Genomic DNA, 15082 nt, shown 5'->3' on the forward strand with positions numbered 1-15082 from the left:
AGAGGAGTGGCATGGGATCGCTGGAGCTATTCTGGCAGGGCTCTCACCTCATTTGCCTAAGAATGTCACAAGGCATGCTGGGTGCAGAAAATCTTCGCCTTCCCCTCTCACAGTCAGTCATAGGGGAAAGTCAAGGCCCTCTCAGTCACTAGCCATGTCACGCCTTTGTCAAGACAGAAGCACCCCCACCCGCTCCTTCTCTGTGATCCTGCGCTACCATGCTCAGGTTTTGGCCTTACCTGGGAGCCAGAGGTGCACCCGGTGAGGGCTTGCCCGGTATGAGCGTTCGGGACGCGAGTGGACTTAGGACTGGAAGTTCTGTCCATTCGAAGCAGCCAACCTTCCTGCTGCAGACAGGGGCTGTTCCCTTGGGTTTGTTTCACCTTGCTCTCGGATAAATTTGGTTGTATGCTGCAGTTGCCTTCGATGACTACAAGGTGGCGCTGCTTTCAGGTAAGAGCACAAATATGCATAAAATGTTGGGGACTTTTGCCACATTTATCGGTGGTGGGTCTCGCACATTTTTTCCAGGGGAGAGATATTGACCTGAAACACTTTTTACTGCAGAGATGCTGCAGTTCTAAAGGCTGGTCGGGCAGAAGGGCTTAGCCGTTTCATTGCCTGCCCCCCTGCAGCCCATTTATTACCAGCAGTTGTGAGTGGTGACTGCTGTTTGTAAAATATAAAAATTTCAGGACATAGAAAGTCGCAGACGGGGCTTTTTGGGATGCCTGCCTATGTCTTTGTTTATTATTTATCTAATAGCTGAGTAATCTGGTCAAGATATTTCTCTTTTTTTTAACATATTGCGTTAGAATAGCTACAGCTTGCTTAATGTATAAATATTAGCACTGCGTTGGCCAGGAATCGAACCCGGGTCAACTGCTTGGAAGGCAGCTATGCTCACCACTATACCACCAACGCTCCATGGCATATGTTTTTTTTAAACTCTAGACATCACAACCCTGAGTTGAATGACTATATTGCACCAGTATCAGAGGTATTTTTGGTTTACAGACCAACATGAAAATCAGGAAAAAAGTTCTTGCAACTGCTAAGGAACTGGAGATTGAAACCAATGCAAAAGCTGCGCAGAAAAGGAGAAAGGGAAAGCAGCAGTTCAAATCATTGAAATAAGCATATATTGGCAGCAAGGGAAAAACAGCAGGGTAGAGAAAGAAAACAGCTCCACGAAATTCACAGGAGATTGATAATAGCAGGACAAAAAAAGGGAATAATAACGTTCCAAGCAGCCTCAGAAAGAAGTGCGAGGGTCCCATCTTTCGTTAATGGTCATAACTGTGCATCATTTCCTTTGAAGTGTAGGGTTGATTCTCTGACCATCTGTCTCCCTGACTTTGAGCAGAGACCGATAGTTGAGCAGTCTCTTCCCACAAAAAGCTGGCACAAGCCTGCTTTTTTCCGCTCTGGCAACGTGGAAACGAGAGAGTGGTCCTCACAAGAAAAAAAATCAATCCATGCTAGCAGAGAATGGTTTCGATCCATCGACCTCTGGGTTATGGGCCCAGCACGCTTCCGCTGCGCCACTCTGCTTCCTGCTCAAAATGCTGTGGTTATGCAGATCAGGAGCCTTCAGAGGAGTGGCATGGGATCGCTGGAGCTATTCTGGCAGGGCTCTCACCTCATTTGCCTAAGAATGTCACAAGGCATGCTGGGTGCAGAAAATCTTCGCCTTCCCCTCTCACAGTCAGTCATAGGGGAAAGTCAAGGCCCTCTCAGTCACTAGCCATGTCACGCCTTTGTCAAGACAGAAGCACCCCCACCCGCTCCTCGTCTGTGATCCTGCGCTACCATGCTCAGGTTTTGGCCTTACCTGGGAGCCAGAGGTGCACCCGGTGAGGGCTTGCCCGGTATGAGCGTTTGGGAGCATTCGGGACGTGAGTGGACTTAGGACTGGAAGTTCTGTCCATTCGAAGCAGCCAACCTTCCTGCTGCAGACAGGGGCTGTTCCCTTGGGTTTCTTTCACCTTGCTCTCGGATAAATTTGGTTGTATGCTGCAGTTGCCTGCGATGACTACAAGGTGGCGCTGCTTTCAGGTAAGAGCACAAATATGCATAAAATGTTGGGGACTTTTGCCACATTTATCGGTGGTGGGTCTCGCACATTTTTTCCAGGGGAGAGATATTGACCTGAAACACTTTTTACTGCAGAGATGCTGCAGTTCTAAAGGCTGGTCGGGCAGAAGGGCTTAGCCGTTTCATTGCCTGCCCCCCTGCAGCCCATTTATTACCAGCAGTTGTGAGTGGTGACTGCTGTTTGTAAAATATAAAAATTTCAGGACATAGAAAGTCGCAGACGGGGCTTTTTGGGATGCCTGCCTATGTCTTTGTTTATTATTTATCTAATAGCTGAGTAATCTGGTCAAGATATTTCTCTTTTTTTTAACATATTGCGTTAGAATAGCTACAGCTTGCTTAATGTATAAATATTAGCACTGCGTTGGCCGGGAATCAAACCCGGGTCAACTGCTTGGAAGGCAGCTATGCTCACCACTATACCACCAACGCTCCAAAGCATATGTTTTTTTTAAACTCTAGACATCACAACCCTGAGTTCAATGACTATATTGCACCAGTATCAGAGGTATTTTTGGTTTACAGACCAACATGAAAATCAGGAAAAAAGTTCTTGCAACTGCTAAGGAACTGGAGATTGAAACCAATGCAAAAGCTGCGCAGAAAAGGAGAAAGGGAAAGCAGCAGTTCAAATCATTGAAATAAGCATATATTGGCAGCAAGGGAAAAACAGCAGGGTAGAGAAAGAAAACAGCTCCACGAAATTCACAGGAGATTGATAATAGCAGGACAAAAAAAGGGAATAATAACGTTCCAAGCAGCCTCAGAAAGAAGTGCGAGGGTCCCATCTTTCGTTAATGGTCATAACTGTGCATCATTTCCTTTGAAGTGTAGGGTTGATTCTCTGACCATCTGTCTCCCTGACTTTGAGCAGAGACCGATAGTTGAGCAGTCTCTTCCCACAAAAAGCTGGCACAAGCCTGCTTTTTTCCGCTCTGGCAACGTGGAAACGAGAGAGTGGTCCTCACAAGAAAAAAAATCAATCCATGCTAGCAGAGAATGGTTTCGATCCATCGACCTCTGGGTTATGGGCCCAGCACGCTTCCGCTGCGCCACTCTGCTTCCTGCTCAAAATGCTGTGGTTATGCAGATCAGGAGCCTTCAGAGGAGTGGCATGGGATCGCTGGAGCTATTCTGGCAGGGCTCTCACCTCATTTGCCTAAGAATGTCACAAGGCATGCTGGGTGCAGAAAATCTTCGCCTTCCCCTCTCACAGTCAGTCATAGGGGAAAGTCAAGGCCCTCTCAGTCACTAGCCATGTCACGCCTTTGTCAAGACAGAAGCACCCCCACCCGCTCCTTCTCTGTGATCCTGCGCTACCATGCTCAGGTTTGGGCCTTACCTGGGAGCCAGAGGTGCACCCGGTGAGGGCTGAGTGTTCGGGACGTGAGTGGACTTAGGACTGGAAGTTCTGTCCATTCGAAGCAGCCAACCTTCCTGCTGCAGACAGGGGCTGTTCCCTTGGGTTTCTTTCACCTTGCTCTCGGATAAATTTGGTTGTATGCTGCAGTTGCCTGCGATGACTACAAGGTGGCGCTGCTTTCAGGTAAGAGCACAAATATGCAGAAAATGTTGGGGACTTTTGCCACATTTATCGGTGGTGGGTCTCGCACATTTTTTCCAGGGGAGACATATTGACCTGAAACACTTTTTACTGCAGAGATGCTGCAGTTCTAAAGGCTGGTCGGGCAGAAGGGCTTAGCCGTTTCATTGCCTGCCCCCCTGCAGCCCATTTATTGCCAGCAGTTGTGAGTGGTGACTGCTGTTTGTAAAATATAAAAATTTCAGGACATAGAAAGTCGCAGACGGGGCTTTTGGGATGCCTGCCTATGTCTTTGTTTATTATTTATCTAATAGCTGAGTAATCTGGTCAAGATATTTCTCTTTTTTTTAACATATTGCGTTAGAATAGCTACAGCTTGCTTAATGTATAAATATTAGCACTGCGTTGGCTGGGAATCGAACCCGGGTCAACTGCTTGGAAGGCAGCTATGCTCACCACTATACCACCAACGCTCCGTGGCATATGTTTTTTTTAAACTCTAGACATCACAACCCTGAGTTCAATGACTATATTGCACCAGTATCAGAGGTATTTTTGGTTTTCAGACCAACATGAAAATCAGGAAAAAAGTTCTTGCAACTGCTAAGGAACTGGAGATTGAAACCAATGCAAAAGCTGCGCAGAAAAGGAGAAAGGGAAAGCAGCAGTTCAAATCATTGAAATAAGCATATATTGGCAGCAAGGGAAAAACAGCAGGGTAGAGAAAGAAAACAGCTCCACGAAATTCACAGGAGATTGATAATAGCAGGACAAAAAAAGGGAATAATAACGTTCCAAGCAGCCTCAGAAAGAAGTGCGAGGGTCCCATCTTTCGTTAATGGTCATAACTGTGCATCATTTCCTTTGAAGTGTAGGGTTGATTCTCTGACCATCTGTCTCCCTGACTTTGAGCAGAGACCGATAGTTGAGCAGTCTCTTCCCACAAAAAGCTGGCAAAAGCCTGCTTTTTTCCGCTCTGGCAGCATGGAAACGAGAGAGTGGTCCTCACAAGAAAAAAAATCAATCCATGCTAGCAGAGGATGGTTTCAATCCATCGACCTCTGGGTTATGGGCCCAGCACGCTTCCGCTGCGCCACTCTGCTTCCTGCTCAAAATGCTGTGGTTATGCAGATCAGGAGCCTTCAGAGGAGTGGCATGGGATCGCTGGAGCTATTCTGGCAGGGCTCTCACCTCATTTGCCTAAGAATGTCACAAGGCATGCTGGGTGCAGAAAATCTTTGCCTTCCCCTCTCACAGTCAGTCATAGGGGAAAGTCAAGGCCCTCTCAGTCACTAGCCATGTCACGCCTTTGTCAAGACAGAAGCACCCCCACCCGCTCCTTCTCTGTGATCCTGCGCTACCATGCTCAGGTTTTGGCCTTACCTGGGAGCCAGAGGTGCACCCGGTGAGGGCTTGCCCGATATGAGCGTTTGGGAGCGTTCGGGACGTGAGTGGACTTAGGACTGGAAGTTCTGTCCATTCGAAGCAGCCAACCTTCCTGCTGCAGACAGGGGCTGTTCCCTTGGGTTTCTTTCACCTTGCTCTTGGATAAATTTGGTTGTATGCTGCAGTTGCCTGCGATGACTACAAGGTGGCGCTGCTTTCAGGTAAGAGCACAAATATGCAGAAAATATTGGGGACTTTTGCCACATTTATCGGTGGTGGGTCTCGCACATTTTTTCCAGGGGAGAGATATTGACCTGAAACACTTTTTACTGCAGAGATGCTGCAGTTCTAAAGGCTGGTCGGGCAGAAGGGCTTAGCCGTTTCATTGCCTGCCCCCCTGCAGCCCATTTATTACCAGCAGTTGTGAGTGGTGACTGCTGTTTGTAAAATATAAAAATTTCAGGACATAGAAAGTCGCAGACGGGGCTTTTGGGATGCCTGCCTATGTCTTTGTTTATTATTTATCTAATAGCTGAGTAATCTGGTCAAGATATTTCTCTCTTTTTTAACATATTGCGTTAGAATAGCTACAGCTTGCTTAATGTATAAATATTAGCACTGCGTTGGCCGGGAATCGAACCCGGGTCAACTGCTTGGAAGGCAGCTATGCTCACCACTATACCACCAACGCTCCGTGGCATATGTTTTTTTTAAACTCTAGACATCACAACCCTGAGTTCAATGGCTATATTGCACCAGTATCAGAGGTATTTTTGGTTTACAGACCAACATGAAAATCAGGAAAAAAGTTCTTGCAATTGCTAAGGAACTGGAGATTGAAACCAATGCAAAACCTGCGCAGAAAAGGAGAAAGGGAAAGCAGCAGTTCAAATCATTGAAATAAGCATATATTGGCAGCAAGGGAAAAACAGCAGGGTAGAGAAAGAAAACAGCTCCACGAAATTCACAGGAGATTGATAATAGCAGGACAAAAAAAGGGAATAATAAAGTTCCAAGCAGCCTCAGAAAGAAGTGCGAGGGTCCCATCTTTCGTTAATGGTCATAACTGTGCATCATTTCCTTTGAAGTGTAGGGTTGATTCTCTGACCATCTGTCTCCCTGACTTTGAGTAGAGACCGATAGTTGAGCAGTCTCTTCCCACAAAAAGCTGGCACAAGCCTGCTTTTTTCCGCTCTGGCAGCGTGGAAACGAGAGAGTGGTCCTCACAAGAAAAAAAATCAATCCATGCTAGCAGAGGATGGTTTCGATCCATCGACCTCTGGGTTATGGGCCCAGCACGCTTCTGCTGCGCCACTCTGCTTCCTGCTCAAAATGCTGTGGTTATGCAGATCAGGAGCCTTCAGAGGAGTGGCATGGGATCGCTGGAGCTATTCTGGCAGGGCTCTCACCTCATTTGCCTAAGAATGTCACAAGGCATGCTGGGTGCAGAAAATCTTCGCCTTCCCCTCTCACAGTCAGTCATAGGGGAAAGTCAAGGCCCTCTCAGTCACTAGCCATGTCACGCCTTTGTCAAGACAGAAGCACCCCCACCCGCTCCTTCTCTGTGATCCTGCGCTACCATGCTCAGGTTTTGGCCTTACCTGGGAGCCAGAGGTGCACCCGGTGAGGGCGAGTGTTCGGGACGTGAGTGGACTTAGGACTGGAAGTTCTGTCCATTCGAAGCAGCCAACCTTCCTGCTGCAGACAGGGGCTGTTCCCTTGGGTTTCTTTCACCTTGCTCTCGGATAAATTTGGTTGTATGCTGCAGTTGCCTGCGATGACTACAAGGTGGCGCTGCTTTCAGGTAAGAGCACAAATATGCAGAAAATGTTGGGGACTTTTGCCACATTTATTGGTGGTGGGTCTCGCACATTTTTTCCAGGGGAGACATATTGACCTGAAACACTTTTTACTGCAGAGATGCTGCAGTTCTAAAGGCTGGTCGGGCAGAAGGGCTTAGCCGTTTCATTGCCTGCCCCCCTGCAGCCCATTTATTACCAGCAGTTGTGAGTGGTGACTGCTGTTTGTAAAATATAAAAATTTCAGGACATAGAAAGTCGCAGACGGGGCTTTTGGGATGCTTGCCTATGTCTTTGTTTATTATTTATCTAATAGCTGAGTAATCTGGTCAAGATATTTCTCTTTTTTTTAACATATTGCGTTAGAATAGCTACAGCTTGCTTAATGTATAAATATTAGCACTGCGTTGGCTGGGAATCGAACCCTGGTCAACTGCTTGGAAGGCAGCTATGCTCACCACTATACCACCAACGCTCCGTGGCATATGTTTTTTTAAAACTCTAGACATCACAACCCTGAGTTCAATGACTATATTGCACCAGTATCAGAGGTATTTTTGGTTTACAGACCAACATGAAAATCAGGAAAAAAGTTCTTGCAACTGCTAAGGAACTGGAGATTGAAACCAATGCAAAAGCTGCGCAGAAAAGGAGAAAGGGAAAGCAGCAGTTCAAATCATTGAAATAAGCATATATTGGCAGCAAGGGAAAAACAGCAGGGTAGAGAAAGAAAACAGCTCCACGAAATTCACAGGAGATTGATAATAGCAGGACAAAAAAGGGAATAATAACGTTCCAAGCAGCCTCAGAAAGAAGTGCGAGGGTCCCATCTTTCGTTAATGGTCATAACTGTGCATCATTTCCTTTGAAGTGTAGGGTTGATTCTCTGACCATCTGTCTCCCTGACTTTGAGCAGAGACCGATAGCTGAGCAGTCTCTTCCCACAAAAAGCTGGCACAAGCCTGCTTTTTTCCGCTCTGGCAGCATGGAAACGAGAGAGTGGTCCTCACAAGAAAAAAAATCAATCCATGCTAGCAGAGGATGGTTTCGATCCATCGACCTCTGGGTTATGGGCCCAGCACGCTTCCGCTGCGCCACTCTGCTTCCTGCTCAAAATGCTGTGGTTATGCAGATCAGGAGCCTTCAGAGGAGTGGCATGGGATCGCTGGAGCTATTCTGGCAGGGCTCTCACCTCATTTGCCTAAGAATGTCACAAGGCATGCTGGGTGCAGAAAATCTTCGCCTTCCCCTCTCATAGTCAGTCATAGGGGAAAGTCAAGGCCCTCTCAGTCACTAGCCATGTCACGCCTTTGTCAAGACAGAAGCACCCCCACCCGCTCCTTCTCTGTGATCCTGCGCTACCATGCTCAGGTTTTGGCCTTACCTGGGAGCCAGAGGTGCACCCGGTGAGGGCTTGCCCGGTATGAGTGTTCGGGACGTGAGTGGACTTAGGACTGGAAGTTCTGTCCATTCGAAGCAGCCAACCTTCCTGCTGCAGACAGGGGCTGTTCCCTTGGGTTTCTTTCACCTTGCTCTCGGATAAATTTGGTTGTATGCTGCAGTTGCCTGCGATGACTACAAGGTGGCGCTGCTTTCAGGTAAGAGCACAAATATGCAGAAAATGTTGGGGACTTTTGCCACATTTATCGGTGGTGGGTCTCGCACATTTTTTCCAGGGGAGACATATTGACCTGAAACACTTTTTACTGCAGAGATGCTGCAGTTCTAAAGGCTGGTCGGGCAGAAGGGCTTAGCCGTTTCATTGCCTGCCCCCCTGCAGCCCATTTATTGCCAGCAGTTGTGAGTGGTGACTGCTGTTTGTAAAATATAAAAATTTCAGGACATAGAAAGTCGCAGACGGGGCTTTTGGGATGCCTGCCTATGTCTTTGTTTATTATTTATCTAATAGCTGAGTAATCTGGTCAAGATATTTCTCTTTTTTTTAACATATTGCGTTAGAATAGCTACAGCTTGCTTAATGTATAAATATTAGCACTGCGTTGGCCGGGAATCAAACCCAGGTCAACTGCTTGGAAGGCAGCTATGCTCACCACTATACCACCAACGCTCCATGGCATATATTTTTTTTAAACTCTAGACATCACAACCCTGAGTTCAATGACTATATTGCACCAGTATCAGAGGTATTTTTGGTTTACAGACCAACATGAAAATCAGGAAAAAAGTTCTTGCAACTGCTAAGGAACTGGAGATTGAAACCAATGCAAAAGCTGCGCTGAAAAGGAGAAAGGGAAAGCAGCAGTTCAAATCATTGAAATAAGCATATATTGGCAGCAAGGGAAAAACAGCAGGGTAGAGAAAGAAAACAGCTCCACGAAATTCACAGGAGATTGATAATAGCAGGACAAAAAAAGGGAATAATAACGTTCCAAGCAGGCTCAGAAAGAAGTGCGAAGGTCTCATCTTTCTTTAATGGTCATAACTGTGCATCATTTCCTTTGAAGTGTAGGGTTGATTCTCTGACCATCTGTCTCCCTGACTTTGAGCAGAGACCGATAGTTGAGCAGTCTCTTCCCACAAAAAGCTGGCACAAGCCTGCTGTTTTCCGCTCTGGCAGCGTGGAAACGAGAGAGTGGTCCTCACAAGAAAAAAAATCAATCCATGCTAGCAGAGGATGGTTTCAATCCATCGACCTCTGGGTTATGGGCCCAGCACGCTTCTGCTGCGCCACTCTGCTTCCTGCTCAAAATGCTGTGGTTATGCAGATCAGGAGCCTTCAGAGGAGTGGCATGGGATCGCTGGAGCTATTCTGGCAGGGCTCTCACCTCATTTGCCTAAGAATGTCACAAGGCATGCTGGGTGCAGAAAATCTTCGCCTTCCCCTCTCACAGTCATTCATAGGGGAAAGTCAAGGCCCTCTCAGTCACTAGCCATGTCACGCCTTTGTCAAGACAGAAGCACCCCCACCCGCTCCTTCTCTGTGATCCTGCGCTACCATGCTCAGGTTTTGGCCTTACCTGGGAGCCAGAGGTGCACCCGGTGAGGGCGAGTGTTTGGGAGCGTTCGGGACGTGAGTGGACTTAGGACTGGAAGTTCTGTCCATTCGAAGCAGCCAACCTTCCTGCTGCAGACAGGGGCTGTTCCCTTGGGTTTCTTTCACCTTGCTCTTGGATAAATTTGGTTGTATGCTGCAGTTGCCTGCGATGACTACAAGGTGGCGCTGCTTTCAGGTAAGAGCACAAATATGCATAAAATGTTGGGGACTTTTGCCACATTTATCGGTGGTGGGTCTCGCACATTTTTTCCAGGGGAGAGATATTGACCTGAAACACTTTTTACTGCAGAGATGCTGCAGTTCTAAAGGCTGGTCGGGCAGAAGGGCTTAGCCGTTTCATTGCCTGCCCCCCTGCAGCCCATTTATTACCAGCAGTTGTGAGTGGGGACTGCTGTTTGTAAAATATAAAAATGTCAGGACATAGAAAGTCGCAGTCGGGGCTTTTGGGATGCCTGCCTATGTCTTTGTTTATTATTTATCTAATAGCTGAGTAATCTGGTCAAGATATTTCTCTTTTTTTTAACATATTGCGTTAGAATAGCTACAGCTTGCTTAATGTATAAATATTAGCACTGCGTTGGCCGGGAATCGAACCCGGGTCAACTGCTTGGAAGGCAGCTATGCTCACCACTATACCACCAACCCTCCGTGGCATATGTTTTTTTTAAACTCTAGACATCACAACCCTGAGTTCAATGACTATATTGCACCAGTATCAGAGGTATTTTTGGTTTACAGACCAACATGAAAATCAGGAAAAAAGTTCTTGCAACTGCTAAGGAACTGGAGATTGAAACCAATGCAAAAGCTGCGCAGAAAAGGAGAAAGGGAAAGCAGCAGTTCAAATCATTGAAATAAGCATATATTGGCAGCAAGGGAAAAACAGCAGGGTAGAGAAAGAAAACAGCTCCACGAAATTCACAGGAGATTGATAATAGCAGGACAAAAAAAGGGAATAATAACGTTCCAAGCAGCCTCAGAAAGAAGTGCGAGGGTCCCATCTTTCGTTAATGGTCATAACTGTGCATCATTTCCTTTGAAGTGTAGGGTTGATTCTCTGACCATCTGTCTCCCTGACTTTGAGCAGAGACCGATAGTTGAGCAGTCTCTTCCCACAAAAAGCTGGCACAAGCCTGCTTTTTTCCGCTCTGGCAGCGTGGAAACGAGAGAGTGGTCCTCACAAGAAAAAAAATCAATCCATGCTAGCAGAGAATGGTTTCGATCAATCGACCTCTGGGTTATGGGCCCAGCACGCTTCCGCTGCGCCTCTCTGCTTCCTGCTCAAAATGCTGTGGTTATGCAGATCAGGAGCCTTCAGAGGAGTGGCATGGGATCGCTGGAGCTATTCTGGCAGGGCTCTCACCTCATTTGCCTAAGAATGTCACAAGGCATGCTGGGTGCAGAAAATCTTCGCCTTCCCCTCTCACAGTCAGTCATAGGGGAAAGTCAAGGCCCTCTCAGTCACTAGCCATGTCACGCCTTTGTCAAGACAGAAGCACCCCCACCCGCTCCTTCTCTGTGATCCTGCGCTACCATGCTCAGGTTTTGGCCTTACCTGGGAGCCAGAGGTGCACCCGGTGAGGGGTTGCCCGGTATGAGCGTTTGGGAGCGTTCGGGACGTGAGTGGACTTAGGACTGGAAGTTCTGTCCATTCGAAGCAGCCAACCTTCCTGCTGCAGACAGGGGCTGTTCCCTTGGGTTTCTTTCACCTTGCTCTCGGATAAATTTGGTTGTATGCTGCAGTTGCCTGCGATGACTACAAGGTGGCGCTGCTTTCAGGTAAGAGCACAAATATGCAGAAAATGTTGGGGACTTTTGCCACATTTATCGGTGGTGGGTCTCGCACATTTTTTCCAGGGGAGAGATATTGACCTGAAACACTTTTTACTGCAGAGATGCTGCAGTTCTAAAGGCTGGTCGGGCAGAAGGGCTTAGCCGTTTCATTGCCTGCCCCCCTGCAGCCCATTTATTACCAGCAGTTGTGAGTGGTGACTGCTGTTTGTAAAATATAAAAATTTCAGGACATAGAAAGTCGCAGACGGGGCTTTTGGGATGCCTGCCTGCCTATGTCTTTGTTTATTATTTATCTAATAGCTGAGTAATCTGGTCAAGATATTTCTCTTTTTTTTAACATATTGCGTTAGAATAGCTACAGCTTGCTTAATGTATAAATATTAGCACTGCGTTGGCCGGGAATCGAACCCGGGTCAACTGCTTGGAAGGCAGCTATGCTCACCACTATACCACCAACGCTCATGGAATATATTTTTTTTAAACTCTAGACATCACAACCCTGAGTTCAATGACTATATTGCACCAGTATCAGAGGTATTTTTGGTTTACAGACCAACATGAAAATCAGGAAAAAAGTTCTTGCAACTGCTAAGGAACTGGAGATTGAAACCAATGCAAAAGCTGCGCTGAAAAGGAGAAAGGGAAAGCAGCAGTTCAAATCATTGAAATAAGCATATATTGGCAGCAAGGGAAAAACAGCAGGGTAGAGAAAGAAAACAGCTCCACGAAATTCACAGGAGATTGATAATAGCAGGACAAAAAAAGGGAATAATAACGTTCCAAGCAGCCTCAGAAAGAAGTGCGAGGGTCCCATCTTTCTTTAATGGTCATAACTGTGCATCATTTCCTTTGAAGTGTAGGGTTGATTCTCTGACCATCTGTCTCCCTGACTTTGAGCAGAGACCGATAGTTGAGCAGTCTCTTCCCACAAAAAGCTGGCACAAGCCTGCTTTTTTCCGCTCTGGCAGCGTGGAAACGAGAGAGTGGTCCTCACAAGAAAAAAAATCAATCCATGCTAGCAGAGGATGGTTTCGATCCATCGACCTCTGGGTTATGGGCCCAGCACGCTTCTGCTGCGCCACTCTGCTTCCTGCTCAAAATGCTGTGGTTATGCAGATCAGGAGCCTTCAGAGGAGTGGCATGGGATCGCTGGAGCTATTCTGGCAGGGCTCTCACCTCATTTGCCTAAGAATGTCACAAGGCATGCTGGGTGCAGAAAATCTTCGCCTTCCCCTCTCACAGTCAGTCATAGGGGAAAGTCAAGGCCCTCTCAGTCACTAGCCATGTCACGCCTTTGTCAAGACAGAAGCACCCCCACCCGCTCCTTCTCTGTGATCCTGCGCTACCATGCTCAGGTTTTGGCCTTACCTGGGAGCCAGAGGTGCACCCGGTGAGGGCTTGCCCGGTATGAGCGTTCGGGACGCGAGTGGACTTAGGACTGGAAGTTCTGTCCATTCGAAGCAGCCAACCTTCCTGCTGCAGACAGGGGCTGTTCCCTTGGGTTTGTTTCACCTTGCTCTCGGATAAATTTGGTTGTATGCTGCAGTTGCCTTCGATGACTACAAGGTGGCGCTGCTTTCAGGTAAGAGCACAAATATGCATAAAATGTTGGGGACTTTTGCAACATTTATCGGTGGTGGGTCTCGCACATTTTTTCCAGGGGAGAGATATTGACCTGAAACACTTTTTACTGCAGAGATGCTGCAGTTCTAAAGGCTGGTCGGGAAGAAGGGCTTAGCCGTTTCATTGCCTGCCCCCCTGCAGCCCATTTATTACCAGCAGTTGTGAGTGGTGACTGCTGTTTGTAAAATATAAAAATTTCAGGACATAGAAAGTCGCAGACGGGGCTTTTTGGGATGCCTGCCTATGTCTTTGTTTATTATTTATCTAATAGCTGAGTAATCTGGTCAAGATATTTCTCTTTTTTTTAACATATTGCGTTAGAATAGCTACAGCTTGCTTAATGTATAAATATTAGCACTGCGTTGGCCAGGAATCGAACCCGGGTCAACTGCTTGGAAGGCAGCTATGCTCACCACTATACCACCAACGCTCCATGGCATATGTTTTTTTTAAACTCTAGACATCACAACCCTGAGTTGAATGACTATATTGCACCAGTATCAGAGGTATTTTTGGTTTACAGACCAACATGAAAATCAGGAAAAAAGTTCTTGCAACTGCTAAGGAACTGGAGATTGAAACCAATGCAAAAGCTGCGCAGAAAAGGAGAAAGGGAAAGCAGCAGTTCAAATCATTGAAATAAGCATATATTGGCAGCAAGGGAAAAACAGCAGGGTAGAGAAAGAAAACAGCTCCACGAAATTCACAGGAGATTGATAATAGCAGGACAAAAAAAGGGAATAATAACGTTCCAAGCAGCCTCAGAAAGAAGTGCGAGGGTCCCATCTTTCGTTAATGGTCATAACTGTGCATCATTTCCTTTGAAGTGTAGGGTTGATTCTCTGACCATCTGTCTCCCTGACTTTGAGCAGAGACCGATAGTTGAGCAGTCTCTTCCCACAAAAAGCTGGCACAAGCCTGCTTTTTTCCGCTCTGGCAACGTGGAAACGAGAGAGTGGTCCTCACAAGAAAAAAAATTAATCCATGCTAGCAGAGAATGGTTTCGATCCATCGACCTCTGGGTTATGGGCCCAGCACGCTTCCGCTGCGCCACTCTGCTTCCTGCTCAAAATGCTGTGGTTATGCAGATCAGGAGCCTTCAGAGGAGTGGCATGGGATCGCTGGAGCTATTCTGGCAGGGCTCTCACCTCATTTGCCTAAGAATGTCACAAGGCATGCTGGGTGCAGAAAATCTTCGCCTTCCCCTCTCACAGTCAGTCATAGGGGAAAGTCAAGGCCCTCTCAGTCACTAGCCATGTCACGCCTTTGTCAAGACAGAAGCACCCCCACCCGCTCCTCGTCTGTGATCCTGCGCTACCATGCTCAGGTTTTGGCCTTACCTGGGAGCCAGAGGTGCACCCGGTGAGGGCTTGCCCGGTATGAGCGTTTGGGAGCATTCGGGACGTGAGTGGACTTAGGACTGGAAGTTCTGTCCATTCGAAGCAGCCAACCTTCCTGCTGCAGACAGGGGCTGTTCCCTTGGGTTTCTTTCACCTTGCTCTCGGATAAATTTGGTTGTATGCTGCAGTTGCCTGCGATGACTACAAGGTGGCGCTGCTTTCAGGTAAGAGCACAAATATGCATAAAATGTTGGGGACTTTTGCCACATTTATCGGTGGTGGGTCTCGCACATTTTTTCCAGGGGAGAGATATTGACCTGAAACACTTTTTACTGCAGAGATGCTGCAGTTCTAAAGGCTGGTCGGGCAGAAGGGCTTAGCCGTTTCATTGCCTGCCCCCCTGCAGCCCATTTATTACCAGCAGTTGTGAGTGGTGACTGCTGTTTGTAAAATATAAAAATTTCAGGACATAGAAAGTCGCAGA

General features: G+C 47.2%; 2 non-coding genes across 2 annotated transcripts; both read right to left on the minus strand.

Moving 5' to 3' along the window:
* Positions 1 to 5645: 5645 nt before the first annotated feature.
* Positions 5646 to 5717, minus strand: TRNAG-UCC (transfer RNA glycine (anticodon UCC)). Its single transcript has one exon. It is a non-coding gene; the product is annotated as a tRNA-Gly (tRNA).
* A 6305-nt stretch (positions 5718 to 12022) lies between these two features.
* Positions 12023 to 12094, minus strand: TRNAG-UCC (transfer RNA glycine (anticodon UCC)). Its single transcript has one exon. It is a non-coding gene; the product is annotated as a tRNA-Gly (tRNA).
* Positions 12095 to 15082: the final 2988 nt, after the last annotated feature.

Source organism: Pleurodeles waltl, unplaced genomic scaffold (assembly GCF_031143425.1).
Source record: "Pleurodeles waltl isolate 20211129_DDA unplaced genomic scaffold, aPleWal1.hap1.20221129 scaffold_69, whole genome shotgun sequence".
Classification (NCBI taxonomy): Eukaryota; Metazoa; Chordata; class Amphibia; order Caudata; family Salamandridae; genus Pleurodeles; species Pleurodeles waltl.